The sequence below is a fragment of the Phoca vitulina genome, unplaced genomic scaffold (genome assembly GCF_004348235.1).
Source record: "Phoca vitulina isolate PV1807 unplaced genomic scaffold, GSC_HSeal_1.0 scaffold17, whole genome shotgun sequence".
NCBI classification, from domain to species: domain Eukaryota; kingdom Metazoa; phylum Chordata; class Mammalia; order Carnivora; family Phocidae; genus Phoca; species Phoca vitulina.
Window position 1 is genome coordinate 16,839,187 of NW_022589720.1, and position 26,313 is coordinate 16,865,499.

Sequence of the window (26,313 nt, forward strand, 5' to 3'; positions counted from 1 at the left end):
AACATAAGTTTATTTTCTCATAGTTCTGGAGGCCAGAAGTTCAAGATCTAAGTGTTATTAGGGTTGTTTCTGATGAAGTCTCTCTACTCGGGGCACTTCTTATTGTGTCCTCACATGGTCTTTTCTCTGTGTTTTTTTTTGGGGGGGGGGTATTTCTGTGACATCTCTTCTTATTCTTTTTTTTTTTTTTTTTTCATCTCTTCCTATTCTTATAAGGATATCAAGCCCATCAAATTAGAGCTCTCCATTATGACTCTGTTTAACCTTATTTGCCTCCTTAAAGAATTTATCTCCAAATAGAGTAACATTGAGGTTTAGAGCTTCAACATGAATTTGGGGGGATATGATCCAATCCATAACAGGAATGTAATACCAGTAGATTTCCCTTCTTAATGGGGGAAAAAACTATCAGAGATGGACAAGAAACATCTCTCCTACTAGGCGAACAAAAAACATTTTGTTGCTGTTTTCAACTCAAAGTTTGTAAACTTTAATATTAATTATGGTCAAGTGGGCTGGAACTATCCCTTGGAGGAATGAGTATTTTATCAAAAGAGTTTTGCTCTCACCTTGTGATTTTATTCCATCAATGTCAATCACTCCTCCTTTGGAAGCCTCCTAACACCAAGAAGGCTGAGTAACCTGTTTTTATACCAGAAAGTTCTGAACGGAACCAGAAAAGTATGATTAAATAATTCCAATGTTACTCTGTAATCAAGTCTGAGTATTTTCCAGAGGATCCTCATTATGAATTATTCTGAGCCCTATTGTCCAACATAGCTTAAAGAGAATCCACAATGAGATCCAATGTTATTATCTAAATAGTTCAATATAAAAGACCAACATTCAGATGTCCTGATTTTGATTATAATTTCCCTCCTGTTATCAAATTGCCAAGCTGAAATTAGATATAAAATTAGATATAAATATAAAATATTCAGTTTTAAGGGAGTTAAAATTAAAAAAAAAATCAAAAGTCTTAACTTGAAATATACAGAAGTATACAGACAGCTACAGTTTCAAGATTATATAAATGTCATTTAATTTACAGTTTGAGCTTATTAACATATGTGAGTCAGACATTCACTATTCTAAATATTCCTTAATTAGTGATTTCTAGGACTGCAAAACTATCCATTCTTCAAACAAATTTTATGGACACACTGGAGAAAGCCATTCAGGAAGTATTCCCCCATCAAACCAGATTTTCAAGCAGATTGAGACAGCATGTGTTCTCACTCTGCCAGATGCCCTTTACTATGTAGGTAGGATCATTCTTCAATGCCACTTGACAACAGATAAAATAGATATAGCTATGTACATACATATCTACATTTATACCTTTATGAGCCCATGCAAATATCACCAAAATATTCAGTTTTAAGGGTTGAATCATTGAGTTCAATACACAAAATATTATATATCTGAATCATTTCTTAATTTTCACCAAAGCATTTCCTGCCTGTTCTGTCAGCTAACACATTATTGCTCTCCAGTCATTCTAAAACATTCTAATTATTTGACAAGAATATTTACTTTGAACTCACTGTTTCTCAATAGCCTTAAAAATCCAGATTGTGACAAATGATAACTGAAGGGATTGAAGAGTGTTTGGAAACTGAGAAAAACCAGGAAAAAATAGAATTAAAACAAAAGAAAACTGCCAGCCAAGGATGCCCTGGCATCCCTCTCCTGGTGCTGCCATTCCCAAGGGGGTTAGGAAGGGTGGAGTTTTCTCATGTTTATGATTTTTGCTCTTATTTTTGTTTTTTATCTGTATGGTATGAAGGAAAATGGAAAGGCCAGGTATGAGAATGGAATGGCTCTAGGAAGGGAGAGAATTAAAAGAAAAGAGGAAACCATAGTTACACAAGTAGGTTGTACATTACGAACCGACTGACTTTTAATGTGTTTAAGAGATGCCAATAAAAGCTGCAATCCTTATTATTTGACTGGAATATTACTTTTATGAAAGTTTATATGCGATTCATTTTGTAACCCAACCTCTAAGATTTAAGTGTAACTTGCACCTTACAAATACCCTATTGTGCCTTTGATAAAAAATCGTCATCCTTGACCTGAACAAAAAGTTAATTTCCACTATAACAGCCTGACAATTGGATTCAAATTTTAAAGACATGAGGGGCAATTACACATGAGATATTGGGATTCTTGAAATCAATTACAAAGTCAGTATGACATTACTGCAATGTATTGATATCGAACCTGCATTTTGAGAGATAATATACACTTTAAAATTGATATTTCAAGTGGAGAATCAGACCTTTATGGTATTAGATAAGGCTAATAAATTAGGAAGTCTGAAAGCTCTCATGACTTTTCAAATTGGAAATGTACATTGAACTATGTGTGGACTTTTCAAGTCAGTCTAAAGTCTGTGTGTGTGTGTGTGTGTGTGTGTGTATGTGTGTGTCTCTCTGTGTGTGTGGATGTGTTTGTATTAAGGGTCCACGCTTTTATTCATATGTACAAGTCCTACATGGTAGCACATGAGTAGAATGCAGTTGACATATGACCATAACATTTCCCTTTTCTATAGGTCAGCAAACATTTCACTTGTTTATCGCTGTAACAATCACGTTGGTAAGGGGCGCAGCTATGGTTACAGACTTAGCCAACTGGGACCTAGCTCTGAGAGGCATAGTTCTCCAGAAGAATCTTGTGTTTCTGTTACAACCACGCTGAGGATGTTATTTATTAGCAAGTGCAGCTATCCCCTCAAACAGTGGGAGTATGCCAAGGTTGCAGACTTGCCCAGTAAATGGAAACTAGATTTTCTTGGAAATAAATTTTGTAATGGGGCTTTTGATTATACAGATTTTGGAAGTTCTCTGTGTGGGTACAGGATAATTATTATTGGTATCCTGAAAAACATTTACAAACCAGGAACTATCAGGGATTGAGATAAAGAACATTATCACAGTTATCATATGTTACAGGAATGCACCGATGTTTAGCAGTTTCGACACTGGGTGGGAGAGATCTTGGGGGTTGCAAGGTCTTGCAGATACTATTACTGGTGATGTGTATGAGGGAGTGAAGATAGATGATAAAATTGTAAGGAATGGAAACCAAGAATTTCTAGAATACTTTAGTCTAGCATGCACCGGGAGAAAAGGAGACCTTAAAAAGTAGTACTAAGTACTATAATTTGCATTTATTTTAATTTTCTTCAAGAGACTACAGTATTTTTTTTCACCTCCTGTGGTTTTGTATTGATCTTTCTATAAATGTAACACCATGGTGATATGAGCTTCATGTGAACTCAGATTTAATTTAAATTACAGATAATTTATTGAAGGATTTGCAATGCATCCATTTAATTAGATATTCAAAATATATACTTCAGTTTATCCATGTAATTAGAAAACTATCAATTTCAACCACATTGTTTGATCCAAATAGATTTGTTTTTATTGAACTATAATTAGTGTCATGTGCCAAATTTGAGAGATTTTTAAAAGAACAGCTCTGTGATGCTTATATTTATTTATGAAATGGTATTGACCTTATTGTTAACTAATTTGTTGTTAAATTAATTATTACTTAATAATTAATTTACACCATTTATATTTTTGAGAATTTATGGGAGGCATTGTTCAATTACTCCGCAATTGTAACTTAGTCTCTTATTTAGCCAAAATGGTTTTCTTGAATTATAAATGTTAGAAATCACATTCCTAATCTTTTCTAATTTTCCACAAACCAGGAATCCCAGAATCAAATTAGTGATCTACCTATGTAATGTGTATATCACCTTCCATAGGCCAATCTACAAAGTTACACCTGAAATTATCATTGTCTTTATTTTATTATTTACTATTTATTATATCATTTTGTTATACTATTATCACACCATTATTCTTTTATCATATCATTATTTTATAAGTAATGAGAAAGTTTCTGGAAGGCAAAACAAAAGAAACTGGGGACACATTTTGTTGTTTTACAAATATGAATACTGAATTTTTTTTAAAAATCATCCTTACTAATCAAGAAGAATAATATTTTCTATATGCAAGCATTGTTATTACTCATAATGCCCAGTTGCTAATTATTGCAAGGATTAATTCTAACTAAAGATTTTATATTACTGCTTATGTGTTTACTTTAAAAACTATAAACCCTTCAAGGGCAGTTTATTTTTGTCTCCACTGTGGCCATCATGTTGATTTGTACAAGGAGCTGGTAATCTTTTTATAAATGAATGAATGGCATTGTCACGGTATTTTTAAGCATCAGTAGAAATTGTTAAATGAGAGGGTAAGAAGCTAGCAAAAATGAAAATTGTATTAATAAGGTTGGAACACTGATTAAATGCAGAAATGAGAAACCCAGACAACAAAAATAAGTTTGCTCAAAATGAAAGCTCAAAATCCATACAAAAGCACGGTCTTATTAGTTCAACGAAAGTCTTCTTTAGACAGAAATTATTTCTATTTGGCATGGTCAGCAATGTTTTATTTAACGGCCTCCAGGAAAGCCCTTTGGATCAAAATCCAAAGTGCCTGAGATCCTCAGCATCTCAGACCTCTGTGCTGTTCCCAAAGAGGTCGCTACGATGACCTTGCGGACCCCTGATGTATACTTCTGTCTGCGGCCATAAACATCTCACTTGCCGTTGAAGAAGGTAATTAAAAGGTTTCTATGACGAGGATGTGCATGTTTTGAGATGAAGTTTTAGGGTGCACTGCTGAAGGATTTATGAATTAAATTTGCCTGCTGAGCTGCAGCAAAGGTGACAACATCTCCAGTTTACAACCGTGTTTTTAATTTAGACATGTTATGCTTGGCCAGAAACAACAACAGTCATTTCTTTTTACAAGCCTTATTACTTATAAATCACGACAGTGACAGAGCTGCATTAATGTGAAGGGATGAATAGATAACAGTACTAAAGACTGCTTAATTTTTAAAAATCCTTATTTCCCAAAGAAACAGAAGTAAACAAAATAGCATTTTCCTATTTTTTTTCACATAAAAATATATCATGTGTTGAAATACGTGGGGAAAGTATATTGATGCTGCAATTTACTTTGAATGGCATCCACAATTAAGAAGTGATGATTGTCAGGTAGAGGAGTAGAAAGACCGAGAAAGTAAGTATGGGACAAGGGTAATGTAGTGTCTAGGTGGCAGGTGTATGGATATTTTCTGTAAAATTCTATCACATTTTCGGCATGTTTGAAAATTTTCATAATAAAATGTTGGCAAATATGAGTTGGAATAGAGAAACACAGCCTTAAGAGATATATAAAAAAAAATCCAAAGATGTATTTCCCTGTTGCCAATTATATTTTGAAAACTGAAAGCAAATTGGGTTAATTTTCAGTGTGCTCCCTGTATTCACTAAGAATCTGGAAACTGGAACTCTTTATGAATTTGACTATTGCACTGACTGTTACTCTTTGTAGTGTTAATCAATTCTATCCATGATAAGTAAGTTGAACTTCATGGCCAATCCATTTATTTAATGATCTTCCAAGTTGATGACTGAATCGCAATCTTATCTATTACATGCTAATCAGTCCCAGCTAAGATTAATATAAGAGTGCTCTCCTTGGAGTATTAATTGGTTATTAAAAGCTATTGATGGCCATATATTGCTTTGCATGTTGCTCTTGCATTTTCATTCTCTTGTGATCGTACATATTAGTCTTTATTAAAGAATATCCCTACAGGCTTTTCAACAAAGTCTAGTTAGTATAACATAGCAAAATATATCATGTATCAAATATAATATGTCAAAAGAAATGACTCACATGTCTGCAGATGGCTTGATGTTCTATTAACAGGTAATACATGGAAACTACTTAGATGATATTCTGTTTTTAGGACTGAGAAATATTGAATAATAATGTTGTAGAAGGCTGGAGCTCTGCACAAGCACATGCTTCACGCGAGGTTGACACTTTTATTAAGACAAAACAGTAATTTAAAAGGAAAAATTCCGTGAAGTTTTTCAGAAAACAAGGTGAGGTTGCAGCATTTGAGACAAATAGGGATATTTAAGCATGGGGAACTTGGATCAGGAGACCTGGACTTAGAGCCTCCTGTGTAGCTCAGGAGCTCTATGACCATGAACAAGTCCTGTGGTATCTCCGAACCTGAGCTTTCTCTACAATACTGACATCAGAGTAGTTTTTTTCTTATGTCTCAGGCTTCTTGCAAATTATCAAATAAAATTATACACACTTACCCACATTCTATAATGCCTGAAGAATAGTATATAATTAATGAAAGATGATTAGTGTTATTAAAACTTTCAGTAACTAATAAAGTGAGTATTCAAAATGAGATGTTTTCTTAAAAGTACGCACAGCAAGTATCACTTTGATTTTGGAGTGCAATAGCAAACATTATATAAATTCAAATTATTTAGTAAGAAATATATTTTCGTAGCTGAGAGACTGGAAAATCTAATGAATTTGTGCAGAGAGCTGTTTTAAAAATAATAGATACTGCAGAGAATGGAGCATCTCACTCTTCTCGGAGGGAACATTCTCTGAGAAAACATGTTGATTGAAAAAAACACAGGTTGCTGAATTTATATTTTAAAATATATTTTTTCCTTAAACCTTATTATTTATGTTAAAAAGAAGATAATACTTTTATAAACGAAATGACAGAACAATGATACCATATATTTCCATGAGTTACCTGAAATATAAACGCACTTTTAAAAATCAATGAAGGTGCACATTAAAATTACAAATAATTACTTCTGGGGATGTGGATGGAATAAATACAGTGTTAAAAGGTTAGTGTAGCCTGACATTTGACATTTTAACGAGGGCAAGATATTTAACCAAGATACTTATTGTCCCTGAAGGCGGTACATACAAACCATAGGACTGAATCTCTTAAGTAGCAAATATATATCCTCTCACATGCTTGCAATTAGTTTGTAATAACATATTCATTTACAGTATTAGTAGGCAATAAAGTGCACTAGAATTTCATATCATCTGTTAAAGCACCAAAATTTATAGAATATTTATTAATCTTGGATCATTCCTAAAGATATTTTTAATGATTAATGATATGTCATTGCTTCATGAGCCAAAATAAAAAAAAATGCCTGGAAAATATTTTTAAACACAAATATAAACATTGGAGTACATTATGTATTTTTAAAGTTGGTACATGTTGAATACTAGAAAGCTATAATTTTATTCTTAAACATAGGAAGGAAAATTATTATTATAAAACTGAACAGAACATATGCCATTGTGTTCTTTCCCTCATAATTAAAATCCATATGGACAAAAGGAGTAAATAATAAAAACTGATTGACAGGAGGAACTTGAAAAACGTGAACTATATTGTAAAATTAATTGAGGAAAACAATTTTTAAAATACTTTTATCTAAAGGCTATTAACTTGAACGGAATGTCTACAAGCCATATTTCTTTAGTTATTTTTCATTTATTATTCTATTCATTCACTTATTAACTCATTCCACAAGCACATACTGAGTGTTTGCAGGATGTCTACCATTCTGTCCTGACCCAAGGAACTTACGTGAAGGGGATATTGAGATACACTAAACCCAGTCTTCATTTCGGGGTTTTGGTAATTTTCACTTTTTTTAGAAAAATCATCTTTTCACCTGTCCCTTTAAAAATTTCAACGTAGAGTTGTGTGATGTGATGAATTATGAGTCTCTCCAATGTTTAATTAACCTTGTATTTCCAAAACAAGCTAAATTGATCACATTTTAGCATTCCTTAATAAATATTAAAATCCTAGAAATTTTATTCAGAAGTTTTGCATCTATATTCCTAATGAAAGTTAATATGAAGTATGCTTTGTTGCATTAGTTTTACTAGACAGTTCCTGTCATTATTCTAGATTAAATATTTTTATCTTAATAATGTATACATATTATTATATAATTAAGTATATTATGTATAATAATATGATAATTATATTTTACTACATAAAAATATGTAACACATTTAATGATACATAAAATATAAGTATACATACATATTATATACATATAATAAATATATATGAATTGCAGCTCTAGACTAAAACTCTTTGATTCTGACATTTCTAAAGTTACTTTCTGTCTTTTAAATTTTCCTTGCTGATATTTACCTTTTTTGGTTAAAAAGCAACATTTTCTTAAATAACCTTTCATTTAACCTACGTCTTTAAAACATTTATGTAAGGCAGTACATATTATTCTTTATTATCTCTTAAAAATCTACACAGTTAGGATTATGTTGGCTATCTACTTTCCTATTTTTTGTGTTCTAGATTTCTCTTTATTAAAGTCTTTAAATATTATAGTTAAAAATAATTTATTAATTTTGTTTATTTTTAATTTTGGCTTATTTTTATTTTTTAAACATTTATTTTGAAGTTATATTTTCTAAGTTTGGTTTTTTCTAAGTTTGGCTATATGTTCTGAATCTTCTGGATTTATTTAATTATTTTTCCCTAACACTATTTTTTCAATTTAAGGGCCATGTTTTATATCATATTTATATGAGATAGTTAGTTTTAGTGAAGAAATCCAAAACCTTTTTTTTCTAGCTTTATTGAGATATAATTGGCATATAGCATTGTGTAAGGTTATGAGTTGATACACTATATATATATATATATATATATATATATATATATATATGTATATGTGTGTATATATATATATATATAAATGAAATGATTACCATAGTAGGTTTAGTTCACACCATCATCATCTTATATAATTTGTGGTGGGAATACTTAATATCTACTCTCTTAGCAACTTCCAAGTAAACAATACAATATTGTTATCTATAGTCATCATGCTGTACACTTAGATTCCTGGAACTTATTCATCTTATAACTGGAAGTTTGTACCCTTTGATCAACATCTCCCCATTTCCTCTAACCTCCAGCCCCTGGCAATCACCATTACACTCTGTGTTTATGAGTTATTATTTTGGGTGTTTCCATATATAAGTGAAATCATACAGTATTTGTCTTTACTTGTGTGACTTACTTCACTTAACACAATGCCCTCAATGTCCATCCATGCTATCACAAATGTCAGGCATTCCTTCTTTCTCACAGCTAAATAATATAATATAATTTAATATAATATAATATACTAATATAATATATGTATACATACACTACATCTTCTTTATCCATTAATCTATAGATGGACACTTAGGTGTTCCTATATCTTGGCTATTGTGAATAATCTTGCAATAAACATGAGAATATAGATAATTCATCAGGATCTTGATTTCATTATCATTGGACAAATACCCAGGAGTGGGATTTCTGGATCATATGGTAGCTCTATTTTGATATTTAGTTTTAATTTTTTGAGGAAACCCCAACTATTTTCCATAAAGGCTGCACCAATTTACATTTCTGCCAACAATGCACAAGGGTTCCCTTTTCTGCACAGCCTTGCCAATACTTTTTGTCTCTTGTCTTTTTGATAATAGCCATCTTAACAGTTATGAGGTGATACCTCATTATGTTTTTGATTTGCATTTTCCTGGTGATTAGTGATGGCGAGCACCTCTATATGTAACTGTTGATACCTTGAACCACTCTTCTCACTCTTGCAAATAAACGCTGTTCTCCCTATTAAATTTTTAGCTCAAAAGCCCTCTGCCTTGGGATTTCCTTTGTAGAGAATGGAAGTTATAGTAATCCTCAATTTTGGAACAAGAAAATTAAGACATTAAAACCTAGAAAGGTGGAGATTTTATGGAACAGTTACTTACAGAAATCATTAAGAGAAGATACGGCCTTGGGTGTCTAATCCTTAACAAGACCATTTCCTCAGGTTACTCTTTCCATTCAGACTCATTAAATTGATTTTATTTAAAGCTTCTATTTCTTTTATAGTCAGCTAACACTGAACTAACGCAATATTGGGAGTTCAAGCAGTAATTTCAGCATATCTGGATGGTTCTGTTGTACTTCCAGTGAAGCATATTCAAGGCACAATCAAGGGTGAATAGGGCTTCACTCCACAAACTTTGTAGCAGCATTTAATAAAGCATACTAAATCATATAAATTATGTTGCTAAATATTATCTCTTGGACACAAATCTGATTAAGAAGGGAAAATTTAACATCTATGCATTTGCACACTGAACATTTAAATTAAAAAGAGTTAATATTATAATATTTTAATTCAGAAGTTATTCTATAGTAAAAAATGTCTAAAACTTGCTAAATATTTTTCATTTAAAGTGATGGTTCTCTAGATAGAGATAAGAAGTATTATGTTCTAAACATGTTAAACTAAAAAAATAAAAATAAAGAAATAAATATATTAAGCTAAAACATTTTAAAATTGTAATGAATTTGACTCAGTAGAGATATTTAAATGTGTTTTATATAACTTCAATTTCATTTGAACTAACTGTTAAAAGTTTGAAATGTAAGATTGGCCATTACTAAAAATGAACTCCCCTCTCTATTTCAATATTTGAAGTATAAAGCATTGCTGGCTTGGCATGTTTATTGGATGCACTTAGAGTATGTCTTATTATTCTTTGGATGCCCAATAAACTTTGATAGAAAAACAGATCATTCTACCATTGCACTTAAATCAATCTTAAAAGAACTTTCATCTGCTCACTGCAGTCTGATAGAGCTATAAACAAGGTTTTTCACCTGATATCTACCTATTAAATTCTAATATTTGGAAAAATTATCTTTAGTTGAGAATATCAGATAAACACATTAGAAAAATTTAAATTTTTATTTATTATGATTAATTAAATTTTGACTCAATGCAATAATATTAACAAGTAATTTTCTGTTAAGATGGAGTGTTTCTATTCAATCAGAGATAGTAAGTGCTAATTTTCTCTAAAACCCACATAGGCATTTAAGAGTAATATTTTAAAAGTTTATTGTCAATTATTAATACTGCCAACAAAATTCATTTTCTTCAATTGTATATTACAGACACATTTTGTATATGAACCTAGATATAAAGTACACATTTTTATTGAATATTGATGTTCAAGTTTTAGGTTGAAGCCACTGGTCTACTTTTCTCAGTTGATTTCATAGGCTTTAATGATTTCAAATAACATCTTTAATATAAACATATATATATATATAGCTATATTAATGTTTTAGGTGATAGGAAATCATTAGAGGATTGTGAGATATTTAAAAAGCAAGAATCCTCTTTGATTTTGGTATATGAATGATAAATTTCAAAGATCAAATAACCTGATATGCATTTTGCATTATAATATAGATTCAACTGAAATTGAAAATATATAAAATGTGTGTGTGTTTATATGGGTCCAATGGCTGTGCAATATCTTTGACAGTGTTAACGCAAAAACTAACCAAGTGTTAAAATTTACCATTGGCATGAATGGCACCAAACATGTAATCTATTCTACTAATTTATAATTATGTATTTTGACTGGATAAGATTTAATTTAAAATATCCAACCAGATTGTAAATACATATTATCCTCTAGTTACGTTTTATTGCAAATAACTGGGGAGGTATTTGATTTCCCAGAAACATCATGTGGAATGATGATGATAATTTCATTTGCTTTTATTAGGCTCCATCAGTTTTAAAGCATGTAGTTAGTTGCACGCTTATTTCATAGTTGTACTTTTAAACATCCAATTCCTAAAGTTCCACATGATTAATATGTTTAACTCCTAGAGGGCCTTTTATTCCTGTATAATTGGGTAGGATGGTTCTGCTTAAAGTAATAACAACCTCGCATCATGCCTTTAAAGTCTATTTTCAAAACATTTAGAGCTCTTGGGCGCCTGGGTGGCTCAGTTGGTTGAGCGACTGCCTTCGGCTCAGGTCATGATCCTAGAGTCCCGGAATCGAGTCCCGCATCGGGCTCCCTGCTCGGCGGGGAGTCTGCTTCTCCCTCTGACCCTCCCCCCTCTCATGCTCTCTCTATCTAATTCTCTCTCTCAAATAAATAAATAAAATCTTAAAAAAAAAAAAAAACATTTAGAGCTCTTGAAAAATGCAATGCGGATCTTTCAGAATATGCTATGCGGATATGACTTTGAGAGAAGTGAGATATTTTTTATTTTAGAGTATATCCAAATGATATATTACATATATAAGAGATCTCTTCAGTGCTCTGGTTCTCAGATCCATCACCTCCAAAACCACCTTCACTCTCAATGCCTTCACCTCACTACACAGCCCTTTGGCAATCTATACACAATCCTCCTCCTGTGAGTGTGGTTGGTTGCCTGTTCAGAATCCACTTCCCAATCCCACTTTTACAGACACTGTTGGTGTTCAAGCATTCTCCTCTCTTCCACATAACTAATCTAAGCACATTACCATGGAGCAGTAAGCTGGTGTCATCTGGGAAAAAGAATATCTCACTTTTAACCAACAGTCACAAGAAACTCCATTTTCTTCTGTGGAGCATAAATCTTCCTCTGTAAGTAGGTAGCAGCAAACAAAACGTATTAGAAGCCAGATTGAGGAAAATAGTGAGGAACTTGACCAGCCAAATCTTATGCTTAACCTACCTCTGGACTTCTTTTTTCAAGAGCTGCCATTTTTCCTGATTATTTGAGCTCACTTGAGTTTAGTAACCTAAAAAACAAAACAATACAAACCTAATAAGCCTACATACCATTTAATATTTAGTATTAGTTATCTAGAGCTTATTATCTGTCTTTTACTGTTTCACAGAAAAGATAAACCAGTCTCACAGCTTGCATTATGATGTCTTTTATGAGAAATATTTCTCTCAATTCTACTTACTGTTAGTATCACTAGAGGTGGAATGTGTTACTTCTACAAATATCCAGTCAGTTAAATGAAGACGGTTAGGAAGGAAAACAATAGCATTAGTACAAATACCAATTTTCTTTTTTTACAGCAGGAAAAATCCCTTTTACCCACACTTCCACGTCTACATTCCAAATGCAGACTTTATATGGGCTTTATGCCACAATCTATGTATCATCAATATGATCATCTTTGGGTACAACAAGAATAGGGTCAGTAAATTTTGAAGATGAGAGTGTATTTTATTGGTAACAAATTAGCACCTATGGACATTTTGCAAACATATATAATACTATATTCTGCACAATAAATTGCTATCCTCAAGACAACCTTAAGTTATTTACAATTAATTCAGAATAAATATCAGTGGGTTACAAAGTACTTTGCCAGGCGCTGAAATTGCACAATTGAAAAAATCACTTTAGCAACTTCCTAAAGGTACAACATATTAATGTAATTAATTTTGCACTCTATTAAATTAAGATGATTAGAATATCAAATGAATTCTAATACACTGTGATAGAACACTACTTTCTAGTGAAAAGAACAAAGATAAGAGTCAAAACAAGAAAGTCTACTAACAAGCATGTTAGGTAAAATACAGTCATACTTTCTTTTTGAGCTCTTCTAAGGCAAGTGCTGTATATATGATTGACTATCAAAGTTCTTCTCATTACTACTTCATAATATAAAGTCTATGCCCATACAAATGAGTTACAGTTATTATACACCACAATTTTTAAATATTTACTTATTTACATCTGTAACATTTTTCTAAAACTTTCAATAAATCAATACATCTGTAAGATTTTTTCACAACCAGACTGGTCTTATGGGAATTCCCACAGAATTATGGATAATTTAGTTAAGCAAGGTACTGATTACAAGCAATAAAAAGATCTGTTTAGATTTAACAAAATAAACATCATAAAGTTATTTCCATTGACATTTAATTTTGAAACACATAGCAAAATACAAACTGAGCAATATATCTAGCCAATGTCAAAATCACATTTCCTTAAAGCACAACATACATGTAACATGACTCTAGAATTACATACCGAGTTATTCATCTGAAAATAGAATTGCCCACTTTCCAAAATGCATTCCTTTAAGTTACTTTTAATTCAATGTCAAATGTTTAAGTGGAATTAAAGCTGGATTGGATATTTTAGGATTGTGAATAAAACTATACTTCATGAGAAATCCCCTAAACTATTTATTGTTTGTTCAGTTGCAATATATCCTGCCTGAGTTCTATCCATTAGACAATTATTAAATATTAAAACAATAGTCTCTTAAAATTTTAATTTTCCTCTCTTTTCTGTTGGATGAAGACGGTGTAAATTGTAAATGTGTTTTAATTCATTCTAGGCCCAGAAAGATAAGCTTATATACCTTTTATAAATACAATAAACATGCCACAGTTAGTTTCACAATCATATAACAAATTATTGTTTAGTAAAGATTATCATAGAGAGCAAAGTGGAGTCTCTCATGTCAAGCAGAGACCTGTGTTGAGCAATGACCAAGCAGGTAAGGTACTGCCCCTAGGAGATATCGTGGGGACCAACCTCAGCTGACAACCCAGAACTGATAACGAGCAGAACCAGAGGAGGTCTGACTCTTCAGACATGACCTCTCTATGTCTGACCACTTAAAAAAGGCAGCTACTGGGCGCCTGGGTGGCTCAGTTGGTTAAGCGACTGCCTTCAGCTCAGGTCATGATCCTGGAGTCCCTGGATCGAGTCCCGCATCGGGCTCCCTGCTCAGCAGGGAGTCTGCTTCTCCCTCTGACCCTCCCCCCTCTCATGTGCTTGCTCTCTCTCATTCTCTCTCTCTCAAATAAATAAATAAAAAAATCTTTAAAAAAAAAAAAAAAGGCAGCTACAGCGGAAGGCTTTGCCCTGTGGATCTTGGAACAGAACCGAGATCCTTCCCTGCTTGAACGTAAGAAGCAGTAAGTGCTGAGTGCTGCTCCAGACCAGACAGAGTAGTCTTATCTCAACTGCACGCCCACTGACCACTTGGCCTTTGGTTCCTCAACTTCCTGCACCCTTCTGTTATCTTGTTTGTTGTGTGACTCATCTTCTGTCCTGCTTTGTGAGCTGTGTAAGAAGCCAAGTTTAATCACATGGTGAATTATCATTGAGTTTGGAATCCTGAACCTGCTTAGAATTGTGATTTAACTTTGTTTTATAATTAAATAAAGCTGACATTGTGGAAAAACACAACTGGTGTGTGCCTCCATAGTGTGCACATGACAGTTATATATAATTATTTTTGAAACTTGTTGGTTCCATGTATTTTTTTTCTTTGAAGGAAATGTAAAACTCTCATTTGTATAAGAATGTTATAATCTTCTTTTGTCAACAAGTATCATAGAATACTATTATAATGTGTATATATGCTAAGATATGTGTAACCTGCCCAGTTGTGGAAATTCTTCAATGATTTTGTGCGAACTTTGCAACCAAAAAAAATAACATATTCACAACATAATGCTTTTTCTAATATTAGCTAATGCTTTATGATGAGATTCTACTAATACAACTGTGGAATAATTTCTGTAATTGTGTTTGTATGACCATGAGTAAACTTCTCAACTTTTCTGGGTGCATGCCTTGATTTTTTGGTTAACCCGAGGTAAATGAAGAATGTCAACACACAACAAATGCTAAAAATGCTAATAATTGTGCATTGTCAAAATAAATAAATTTGAATGCAATACAATCAGTGTAACTGCACAAAGCAATTAGAAAATACTTAGCATTTTCTATGTTACCTTTAGACATTTTAAATTTTAAGATAAATTTTAGTTCTTTGTTTTAGCATATGCCCTCCCATGTAGGGGACAATGAATAAATAAGATTACGCTTTTCTAATATCAACATGGTTCATGGCAAATCATTCCTTTACTTAATCAGTATCATTTTCTGTAAATGAACTGCATTTAATTAGTAAGGATAACTATTGCATTTGACTTACTTTTTATTACATTAGATTTTTTAATGTTGCTGATTGTAAGCCATCATTTTCCTAGATGATAAACTCCCTCAATGACAATAACTGTGTGTTCACTATATTACTTCAGATGGAGAAAATTATACGAGACATCAGTTACTTCATTGAATGGAGCTCACTAAAGATATCAAAACTCTGACTCAAGGGGTGGAAATTAATACTTTGGCATGGTTAATTGGGTAATTACTTTAATTACTGAGCCTGTGAACAAAATGAATAAAGAGAGTTAATTCACGTGTTATATTTGGTAAGACAAACTTTTTAACAGTCATCAGGTGAAATTCCTCTAAATTCCCTTTTCTGGTGATAAAAGACATGGTGAACTTAATTGAATTTTCTCAAGTTGTTATTTACAGAGATAAGAGAATTCTAACTGAAGAGTGTTTTGAAAGTGTACTAGAATGCCCCTGGGCCTGACAGACAGAAGTGCCTATGGTGACCTCATAAAAATGAAGGAATTTTAAAGGAAATAATCTATATATTTGAGAAAGACTCTTTTCTCTTCATTATTTATTTATTGCTTGACTATTCATTGAATATGATGAGCCTACATTCAAATCCCTAGAAAGGAAAATACATTCAGGCATCAACAGTGTGAAAGTATCACCTATCACTGACAAACTAAATTTTGAAAATACAAGGCAAGAATTTTGTATTGTTGTTCTGTTTTGTAACTGATCTCATCTATTGTTTCCATCTCTCTGTTCGGTTATCTATTTCCTCAGAGTTATTTATTCTTCATAAATTTATGAACAGATTATTAAAACATATCCACATGTGTTACATGTCAGATGAAAAATCAGGGAATGGCTTATTATTATTAAAAATTAAAATTAAATGATTCGTCTCCCCTTCCGATTTCCCCCAGAAACAAACCATGAGAGACTATGGACTCTGAGAAACAAACTGAGGGTTCTAGAGGGGAGGGGGGTGGGGGGATGGGTTAGCCTGGTGATGGGTATTAAAGAGGGCACGTTCTGCATGGAGCACTGGGTGTTATAAGCAAACAATGAATCATGGAACACTACATCAAAAACTAATGATGTAATGTATGGTGATTAACATAACATAATAATAAAAAAAATTAAATGAAATATCTGTCACAGGCACTTATATGTCTTAAATCTATGTATATCTAAGTTGTCCCTAAATTTCCATTAAAGTTGTCTTATTATGAATATAAAAACTGAGCTTTATATATATTATAAAAATAAATATATAATAATATTTTTTTTCTATTTGTAGAAAAATATGTTAGATAATGTATGAGGATCTTATCCCAAAATATAAAAGTGTTCTTAAATTATCTAAATTAACTAAAATAAGCCCTCTAATTTTAGCATCTACTACCAGCTCTTCAGGTCAACTTTAAAGAAATGTTGCTTTTAGAAGATTTTTTAAATATCTGTTCAAATCAACATGATCTAGATATCATATTAAATTTCCATATTTTTAGAATATTAGAAAGATACAGAAAGTATGGTAGATATTTCACAATTAATTTACACTAAATCTTACAATATATTGATGAGGGAGCAAAAGGCAACCTGAGGGCAAAGCACATGCTAACACACCGCAATGCCCCCTCCCCCCCCAGGTGGGATATGCGTGACATTCCGCAGGTGCTCCTGGCTGCTATCTAGCTATGGAACAATATTTTACTGAGTAGACTAGAAACATTTGCACAACTATAAAAAGAAAATAGTCATTAATAACAACATATTTTCACTTTATTAGTGGAGCTGAAACCATCTTTGGTCATCTACTATTATGTCATATATAGTCATAGCACATTTTATGTTACACATTAGTTAACTTACAAGTAAGGTTAACCTGAGATTCCTGGGTTTATTTTTCATGCAAACACTAAAACCTTAGCAAAGTAGACTTGGCAGAAAAGGTAGCATGCTGGAGTCAGTGTCTGCTCAAAGAAGACACTAGGAAAATTTTTTTGTAAAAATCTGAGAAACCTACAGCAGACATTGATTAAAAATATAATAAGGAAATACAAAGGTTATTAAAAGTTCCCATTGTTTTAAAAGTTACTTTAAAATTGAATTTATTAGAAATTGGTTGTGAAGTTATAGGCTTAATAAAGTACTGTATTGGAGGGAAGTTCTTTTGCCCAACTTCATATCTCTGTGTAGATGGAGCTTCCCTAGAGAATCACTTCTGGTTTTATGTCCCATTATCTTTTCTGGTGATTGATTTGGGGAGAAGAGAATTAAGATATGTGGGTTAGTACCCTCTTCTCATTTCGTTGGAGATCTGTTACCCAGAGAGAATATGTTCTAGTGAGCTGTCGGTCATGCATTACAGGTGAAGACCTTACTTTTCAGGTAAAAATTATTTGGCCCTGAAGTAAATTATATTCCCCATTAACAGTTTTATCAGTGAAAATAACTGCATTTTTCTTTATTAGTTTGACTCCTAGTCCCTGTCTCAGATGGGTTAAAGTGTTATCATTGGGCCCTTTAAAAATCCAACACACCTCAATACTAGTTGATTTCATTCACTCATATCCAAATTATGGACACATAGTACTAGGTGAATGACAGTTTGAGTAAGTTTTGCTATGACTATGACAGGTTAATTTGTACTTATTAAAACTATATTTAAAAAGTTTTAAAATATTAAGTGGAAAAAGTTACTGTAAATTTATAGTTAACATAATTAATTGAATTGTTCATCTTGTCTCAAACATATTGAAATTTGGCATAAAACAAAGTAAATGTGTATGTTGAGTCAATAGAAGGAAGGAGAAAATCCAGATGATAGAAGTTCTGAAAGCTAGTGTGATAAACAAGACCTAAGCCCGTATGGCTCATGGTAAGATCAGACAGTTACAGTCAAAACACCTGGATAATTTTGAGGAGACAAAATCTCAAATCCTTGTTGGTGTGGGTGTTACTACTGAACTACTTGCATTCAACTTCAAAGAGCTTCCAACAAAGACACAAGGAAAGCATCAAAGAAGCTAAATGGACCTGTATTCCACTTCAGGTTTGCTCCTGATTCAAGGCCTTTGCTCTTTTATGCAATTTGGTTGGGCACTCTCAGACATCTCCTGCCTTAGCCCTCATAACCTTGGGTCTTTCCATAAACATCATCCTTTCAGTACAGTATCTTAGCTGCTCTACTTAAATTTGTGGCCTCCAGCTCCGTAACAGACACTTCCTATTTCCTTTCCCTGATTTATTTTTTCCACTTATTTTTTGTTATGGTCAAACATATTCTATTTTTTATTGTGCATGTCATTTATTTTCTGTTTCCTACACTGAAAAAACAACAACAAAACAAACAAACAGAAGACAACCAAACAATTTCCATAGGGCTAAGAATTTTTGTTAATTTGGCTGACTGTACATAGCTGACATAAAGGAGGTGCTCACTGAACATTTGACGTTATTGTTAATTTTATTATCAAACAAATTATTTAAACCACAGAGAAAGAAGGTGAGGCCACATACAAAATAAATTGTGTAAGATGTATCTTAGGTGTATCTTCGAAAAGAGAATAGAAAGAATTTAAAATAGCCAACATTTTGAGAAAGAGTCTCTCAGAGCTTATTTCTAAAATAACAATGCACATAAAGATAAAATTGAAACAAAATAGTGATAGGATTGACAGTTAATTAAAATAAAGAATATAACAATAATGACTTTTTTTTGGTTCTAATCCTTGCAACTTTTATTGCTCTTCTTTATATTATTGCACTGGCTAGGATCTCCAGTACATTTGTGACATAATTGGTAGTGGAGAGCATCCTTATCTCATTCATGATATTAGGGAATTTTAGAATTACACAAGAAAAATGGTATTTATGGTAGTTTTTGTGGTTGTTTATTTTTAACAGACTATGAAAATTGTGCCTTGTTTTGTTGAGAGTTTGGGTTTTTTTTTTATTCTTATTAAAGAGAGTTTCATTTTTACAAAATTTATTGATATTATCATTATATTTTTCCTAGCCTTTCATTGTTATAGATTGCATAGATTAATTTAACATGTTTTATCATCCAAGCATTCCTGAACTAAATTTACCATAATCATGATGTAGTATCATTTTTATGTATCTTTGATTCAACATGTATTATTTTTATATCCACGTTCAATAAAGAGAATGACATGTGGTTATTTTTTGTGATTATCTTTGTTAAATTTAGAAAACAGGTATCAGACAACTAATCTGAAAGTGTTTCCTTTTTCTATTTTGTTCTTGTAATCTTGGGTAATTACTTCCTTACTAGTTCAGAAGAATTTATATGGGAAACTCTCTAGGTATAAAGTTTTCTTTATAAGTATGTTTTGAGTTAAAGATTCAATTTCCTTAATAGATATAGAATTTTCCAGATAATTTATTTTCCTTCTAACAGTAAATTGTATTTCTCTAGCAGTTCATCCATTTCACTTAAATTCTACAATTTATCTGGACAAAAGTTTTCATAAAATTTTTCAAAAGCTTCTTTTTATTTCTAATATCTGTAAGGTCTGTTGTGATGTCTTTTCCAAGTTTATATCTAATGGTTTTAACATGTAAATTATCAAATACATAATCCTACTGTTCATGTCATCTGCTAACTCTAAATTGGTATGTATTCAGAAATATACTCTTGCAGAAATCCAATGTGATTAAGATTGAAGGTTGTTCTTTGAGAGGAGTTTTTGTAGTATGCTCCCCTGCAGTGGGCATCCAAAAGATTCCACAGTCCTAAAACCATTTCTTCTGCTGTTAGGTTGTGACTTTGGACTTTCAGATCTCAAGATTACTGTTAATTTGATCCTTACATCAATTTAGGGATTAGACCCCTGTTTGCAATTTTCAAAAGAAACTATTTTCTCTCAGGCAAACCTCGGGTTAATCGAATTAAATATCGTCGTGTTTTTTCTGTGCTGGCAGGAATTTTTTTGTATCTCATTTTTCTATGTTTGTATAACTTCACAAATTCTATCTTTATATTTTCAGCTTCCAGATTTATGTTTTCAATTCATACAAACCAAGATCTCATCTGATGTACCTTCATGGACATGAAAACCAACTTCCCAATTACCAAAAGAAGAAAATATAGAACTGTGCCATTTTTAGCTGCAGCATCAGCTCATAAGCCTACCATTCCATTTATTCCTTTTTGTATTTACAGCCCCAGGGAATTTCCCTTACATTTGAGTTTACCTATTAGAATTAATTAAACATTTTAAAATGTTTAAAATTAAACATTTTATCCATAATTATTTGTACTTTTTAAAAAGAAAATATGTACTTTTTTTTCATATGATTTAGTCTCCCATGATTTGGGAATGTTAATCATTAAGATATTTAAATAAGGGCAAACTATTTAATAATATCACAATTTTAGCTGGTGATAAGAGCTTGATCACAGTATGAGTAATAAAATGGCTAACAGGTGCTCCTCATTTAAGAAATTGAATGCTTTCTTTATATAATGATTTTTAAAGCCTTTGGAATTATCAAATAAATATCAACTATATTTTAAACATAATGACGCTCTTTTTCAATTTAAAAATAAAGAGAATGAACTGTTTTTCAAATACTGGTAGAATAGTTTTTATATCCCTTCAGTCATCAACATAATAGATTTTATATAAAATACACAGACTTTTTAGAAATAATAGGCAAGAAGATTGTTTTTTCTAAATGATTAAGATAAATAACAGCACATTGTTGAATATATTTCATCGGTTGTTGTTTTATTTTACAGATTAAGTCTGGATAATAAAAGTAGAGACTCTATGTAACTTTGGGTACCATTCATTAAAACCTCATTCAAGGAAGCTTGTTGTATTTCAGGGACTTGAAAAGTAAAGAAATAATGCACATACTTAGTTTCTTCTTTAATAATAAAGTTCTACCAGTATATTTTGCTGATAATTTTTATTTGACTAAATTGCAAAGATAACACATACTTTGAGTTAGAAATTAACTTAGGGGAAAAAATACTAGACCTCAGGTTTATTTCAAACAATTAATAAGAACAAGAGATCACAATAACTGGATATTTCACAGACTCATTTAATATTTTAATAAAAGAATAGATTTTAGTGCAATCCTTTTAAATATGTAAAGAAATTAAGATTGCATTTTGCCCATGAATTTATACCTAGTCATTAGGTTAATCACATTTTTTTGAAATAAATACATTTCTTTTCTAATCTGGAGCCTATTAAGACATGTAAATTCCTAATTTCTGCTAAATGAATATTGAATATAACATTGTTCATTTTGGAGTTGTTTCAGTGTTTCTAAATTCAGATGCCCTTTAGTTCTTTAAATATTATACCAAAAAGGTATTTTCAGAATGAAGAATTTCAAGACATTTAGCAAGTTTATTTTTAAAACTGGAATAGAAACCACTTAAACTTTACAAAGGGTAATTGCAGGAACAAAGACCAGTCACTACTGGTAAGGGATCCAGCCTGTGTGCAAGCTAGACTCCAATGAATCAGTTTGTAATGTCACTTGTCTCTACTTTTGAAACTTCTTTTTTCTCCTTTCAAACAGGTTCTACTACACCAAAAGTGCAAGTTCTGGGAGTCTTTGGGTATGAAACTTGAGTCAATAAAATTGGTAATTTTCACCTATGCAATCTTTGAACACATAAGAGGAGAGAAATATTTCATTTTATTTTTAGTTCTGTCTGTATAAAGCACCCAATTGCCCTGCTCTGCTTTTCCCAATGGTGATATCTTATAATGTCATCAAACTCTGCAAGGATTGAAACTTCAATAGACTCACAAAAATGAGAGAATACATACCATCAGGTCAGCAACAACCTTTTTTTTTATTACTTTTATTTCTAACTGCACAGATTCAGGTTGATGACTGTCATATGTGAACTTTTAAGGACTGCTGAGGTGAAATTTTGGAACAGAATGCCTGCATGATTTCATGGTATCTGCAGTGGAGTGTAGGTTTGGACATTATTGGATTTTAGTGTCAGGTTGTAAAATCGGCTTTGTTCAATAATCCAGGGAAGAAAATTTAATGCAAGAAGAGATGAATCTCAAGATCAGAATTTTGGTAAACTTTATATATATATATAAAGTGATACTGGACTTCAGAATGTGCTTGCTCAACATATGTTAATTAAATATCCAATGTACACAATGAATTGACATTAAATGAATTAATAATTTTAAACTTTGACAGACACATTAACAAATTACATAAATGAAGTATTTATTTTTTTTCATAAGTCACTATCAATAATCTTTAATTATGTATATTTATACATACTTATGTTTTACATGGTTTTACATGATTTGGTTGTTTTCAAATTTAACCATTCTAAGTATATATTATGTCAGATATATAAAAAGGAAATTACTTTTTTTTTTTTAATTCTCTCTTCTCCAACTAGGCTTAAGTGGGACTCATTGAAACTGATAAGCTTCAAGCTACTGTCTCACTGGTGACCACTAAGTTGAGTTATGTGAAGGTGAAACATATATATATATATATTTTAGTATCTTTAGAGGGAGCAATTATGAGCCTGATACAGAAAGGTTTCTAATTGAGTTTTTCTTCACCACTACACTTCCAGGACATATACAATACATAATATGAGGTGATATATTGTATGGTTACACATAATGTATCAGGTCAAAAATTATCCCCTACTCTAGAAATTATATCATAATAATATGGGATGTTATTAACTAATAACAAGTTTACCTCTTTCTTATTGTACCACAAAAAAGAAAATTATTAAAAAAATTAAACACTGTGATTATATTAACCAGATTTAGTTTCATCAAAGATGACTTCCAAATATTGAATAGAATGGCATTAGATCTTTGGGGGAGAGATGTCAAGTCAAATATACTATAGAAAGATATACAGCTCCAAAGAACTATCTGCAGTGGAGTGTAGGTTTGGACATTATTGGATTTTAGTGTCAGGTTGTAAAATCGGCTTTGTTCAATAATCCAGGGAAGACAATTTAATGCAAGAAGAGATGAATCTCAAGATCAGAATTTTGGTAAACTTTACTTGTACAAGCAGAAATAAAGAAAACTGGAAAAAAAATTGCTAGAAACTTAGGAGAAAAATAGAGTGTGAGGTCAGACAACTCCAAGGAGCAGAAAGTTTCCAGAAAGAAATAGTCAAGTTCTAAAGAATAGAGGTATATGATAAGTAAAACAGATTTGTATATATTGGATTTGGCAATTAGAAAGTAATATTTGCCAAGGTATTTACAATGGGGTAGGGTTACTGATATAGGTAGAGAACTAGGAGGATTAAGGAAATATTTCCTGATGGTCATAATATTCTTCATGAATTGTGAAGAAGCTCTTTTGCTGAGAATGACGATAGAGCTGGAGAGGGAGGGAGACTCGTGACAAATATTTGGATTAGCCACAAGGGTCATGAGAAAGTGACTTGTCAGGGACTTGTCAACCTTTAACCTCCATATGAATTTGGATACTACTTTGTATCACATACAGGTTGCTGGTTTTCACATATCTTATTCCCATTTCTGTTCTTGTTTCTTATATCTGTAATGCACTCTCACTTATTTCCAACTATTGAAACTTATCTACAGATATGTAATTGATTTCCTTCCAAAAACATTTCTGATTCCCTCCCAACAAGATGAGATATCATCTTCCTGTGAACTGTAATAATAATAATCTCTATACCATTTTGGACTCTGTTTATATCCCTGGAAAATCTCAAGTATCAAAATAGAAGTATGATTGATTTCTTATCTTTGTATGCTCTTGGAATTGGGAACAACTAAATCTTGCTTTTATACCCTCCCATCTTAGGATGCAAATATTATTATTATTATCTTATTATTATTTTTTTTTTGAAATTCTGACATTGCTCAGGAATCATCACCCTGGCTAAAATGTAAAAGCAAAGATTATCAAAGGGTATGTATTCTCAAGCTCAAGGAAGTAAAAGGAGGAAAGATGTGAAAGAAATGCAGTGGAGAAAGGGAGAGAAATGTGAATATTATTGAGCACTAGGAATTTTCCGTTTCATTTTTCAAACTTTCCTACTGGTTCTGCTGTTATTTTTGAAACAAGGAAAGAAAAATAGAGCTCAAAACTTGAGAATATTCTCTGTAAAGGAAAGTTTACATATACATACATATATATATAATATTCCAATGCTCTGATTTAGAAGGACTCCTTCAATTATTTGTGCAAAATTTAAATAGAGGTTGCAAGAAGAGAACTTAATGGCTTTCTCTTGAATGACTGAAAATGTAAGAGAAGTTGAGGTTTAGGTTTGGTCCCTGAGGAAAAAGACAAAAATATTTATCTAATACATATTTCAAGCTGTAGAATGACAAGGTTTTTCAGAAATGGTGATATCTAATACTGTCTAAGTTGCCCCTGCTCTACATGGCACTACTTTCTCACTACTTCCTACAAAATCTTAAGTGAAAATCACCAATACACAGTCTTCTGCAGTATTATGAGAACTTAGAAGTGACAGAGCTGTAAAGATAAATGTGATCACCAGAATATGCTTCAAGCAGGGCCTGCATGGAGCAGGGAGATTACCTGGAAAATGGAATGAATTCTTGAGACCCTGAAGACAAGAAATGACACAGTGGCTGAGGCCGTGGTCTAGCCCATAGAAACACATGAGCAGCTGTGGTACGGCAGCCTCAGGCAGCTTTTTCAAAATTCAAAGGGATTTTTGAAAGAAGGAAAGGTGGACTCTGGGTTTTACAAGAGCCAAAGAATGATAAAAACAGGCCCTCAAGTGGCTATATTAATTTTTTTTTATAGCTGCTGGAATACATTGCCACAAAATTAGTAACTTAAGACAACATAAATTTCTTACAGTTATTGTAGTCAGAAATCTGAGTAGTTCCCACTGGTTAAAGTAAATATGTGGGCAAGGGCGCATTCCTTTCTGAAGAATCTGTAGTTTTTTGTTTTTTTTCAGCTTCTAGAGATTGCTTAAACTCCTTGATTCATGGACTGCTTCTTCCTTCCTCAAAGCCAGTGATATAGTGCCTCTCTGACCATGCATTCATTGTCCTATATCTTCCTCAGAACAGCATTGGGAAAGGTTCTCTCTTTTCAAGAAGTCAAGTGGTTACCTTAGGTTCATTTGGATAATACAGCATAATCTTGATCTCAAGGTTCAGAACTTTAACTACATCTACAAAGTACCTTTTATCAAACAAAGAAAAAGTCACAAGTTGAGGACATTAAGATATGGACATCTTTCAGGGCCCATTATTCTGCCTACCACAGTGAGTAGAGGATTGGATGGGAGAGTTTACCTTATGGGTTGTAAAATCAAGGTTCAGATTTATTGATCTGAACTTGTAATTTTCTGACAAAAATTATATGTCCAAATGCTTATGTAGGCTGAGAAAACTTTAAATATTATTCTATTATTCTGAATTAGAGGGACTTGTGGAATTCATAGTTAATGACAAATAGTTGAATACAGAGAGAAATGATAAATATATAAAACATTAAATAATAGCAATAGTAGCAA